General features: G+C 36.0%; 1 pseudogene; it reads left to right on the plus strand.

Moving 5' to 3' along the window:
- Positions 1-434: 434 nt before the first annotated feature.
- On the plus strand, positions 435-694 carry LOC132501005 (signal recognition particle 9 kDa protein-like; annotated as a pseudogene).
- Positions 695-2,583: the final 1,889 nt, after the last annotated feature.

The raw sequence follows: 2,583 nt of genomic DNA on the forward strand, positions 1-2,583 counted from the left end.
CAGAAGCTTCCAAGTAGATGGTGAGGAGACACTTTGTAGAGAAGTAACTATCAGCGAGCATCTAGGTGTCACAAGAGAGGTCCCGAGAGATTTCAAAGGAGTAAGATGGACATTTCTCAATTTTCTAACATCAGAAATATTCCATGTTGGTTGCAAATTAAGCCTTTCTTGCAATACCTTATATATGAATTAAAATCAACTTAACTTGGGAATTCCCTGGCAATCCAGTGGTTAGGACTGGGTACTTTCACTGCCGTGGGCCCAGGTTCAATACCTGGTCAGGGAACTAAGATCCCTCATGCTGCGCAGCACAGACAAAAAAAAAAAAAAAAAACAACTTAACTTGATAAACATGATTACCTTTCTTGCAAACACTAAGCTGAGTTTCATGTTTTCCAAAAGGATTTGACTCTGCTGTTCTGCCGCGGGCCATGATGCCGCAGTACCAGACCCGGGAGAGTTCAGTCACACAGCAGAGAAACCCTGACTCACAGACCCTATGAAGGCACATGTGGTTCTCAAATATGGGCATTCTGATGGGAGTTTGTGTATGAAAGTAACAGATGATTTAGTTTGTTTTGTGTATAGAACTGGCCAAGCTCAATACGTAAAGAAGATTGAGAAATTCCACAGTCAACTAATGAGACTTATGGTGGCCAAGGAATCCCGCCGTGTTGCCATGGAAATGGACTGAATGGTTTGAAATGAAGACTGTCTTGTTCTTAGGAAGTAAATATCTTTTGAATTTGAGAAAAGTGTTGGGACAGAAAATACTTTATGTAACTAAGTGGGCTATTCAGAAGCCAAGAGATCATTTTTTGTACTTTGTTTTTTAGTGTTTATTTAGAGAGCTAGGAATGTAAATGCTTTCAGTAAGAAAGCCTTTATTTATTTTTTGGAAATGGAACAAGGAATGCCTCTATCTTGGAAACTTTTTGCAGATTGTTTGATGTTAGGCAAAATAAATAATTACTCTCTGGTAAGTTTGCATCAGTTATTTGAAAATGAGATATCAGGAAAAGTCAATTCTTCCTTAAATTTAGTTAATCTGTCTTTAAAAGAAAATTAAATGTAATCATTTTGCTGGATTGATATATTTCTTTTGGAGCATAAATTTTGTGCTGTTGATGGCCACCAAATATAAAATACGGTAACTGGTATAGCTGATTATATACAGTAGTGTAGTCTCAGTTATATCTAAAAATAACTGAAAACAAGTATGCTTTATCTTAAACTTTACAAATTTAAACTATATATTTTTGTTTTGTTTTGTTGTTTTTTTAAACATCTTTATTGGAGTGTAATTGCTTTACGATGCTGTGTTAGTTTCTGCTTTATGACAAAGTGAATCAGCTATACATGGACATATCTCCTCCTTCTTGCGTCTCCCTCTTGCCCTCCCTATCCCACCACTCTAGGTGGTCACAAAGCCCCGAGCTGATCTCCCTGTGCTATGTGGCTGCTTCCCACTAGCTATCTATTTTACATTTGGTAGTGTATATACATCCATGCCACTCTCTCATTTCGTCCCAGCTTACCCTTCCCCCTCCCCGTGTCCTCAAGAACATTCTCTAAGTCTGCATCTTTGTTCCTGTCCTGCCCCTAGGTTCTTCAGAACCATTTTTTTGGGGGGGGGGATTCCATAAGCTATATTTTTAAATATAAGGGATTCATAGTATCGTTAACCTGTTGAGCAAAGACTTACTTTGAATCTAATTTTCAGTGCTCAGAAACATCTGCCGTTACTTTAAATGCATGAACAGAATGCTCACTAATGGACTGAAACCACCATATTACAGAAATATTGCCACATATTTGCCACCTACATTTTCTCAGAAGGGCTCAGGATTATTTGAACTGTGAAATTTTTGCGTACTTCTATGACACCTCAACTCATTTCTCTCATTACTTAACCAATGTGCTAAGCATGACTGTCACAGCTGTTCTCCATTAAACCAAAAGTATGATATTATTTGATATTTATATTATATTTGTAACCTGAATTTTACCACTTAAGTACAATGTTCACATGTTGATTCCTACATTAAAATATTTTTTGTTAGGAAAAATAAATTTAAAATATAGCGACATACATATATATGTATATATACTAACGGATCTACAGGTACCTACTTTTACACTGTTACCTCAACCTACTGTCTTATCAACAATCAATAAACCATAAATATTTGCAGATCTGGGTGAGGGAATAAAGAAACAGAAATGAAAACCAAAAGAATACAGCTAAAAAATAAGTTTCAATCATGTAATGAAACTCAGTTTTTCCATTTCTGAACAGTATATAATTTTTGTCAATAAATATTTATGTAGAACTTTCTAAGTTGAGGTATTAGACTAAGCACTGCAGGGGAAATAAAAATGAATGTGGCGTGGTTTCTGATTTTGAAGAGTTGGCCAGTGGGTAAACACAGCATTTCCAGTGAAGCCAAATAACCCCCCTCCTAATCCTCATATAAAAAGGAAAAAAATACAGAGAAAAGGTGCTGCCGGCCATCTCTCATTATCTATTTTCTTTCGTGTATTTTTTAGAAAGATAGAACTTGAGAATTTATTTCAAAGCAC

This window comes from Mesoplodon densirostris, chromosome 13 (genome assembly GCF_025265405.1).
Source record: "Mesoplodon densirostris isolate mMesDen1 chromosome 13, mMesDen1 primary haplotype, whole genome shotgun sequence".
In the NCBI taxonomy this organism is placed as follows: domain Eukaryota; kingdom Metazoa; phylum Chordata; class Mammalia; order Artiodactyla; family Ziphiidae; genus Mesoplodon; species Mesoplodon densirostris.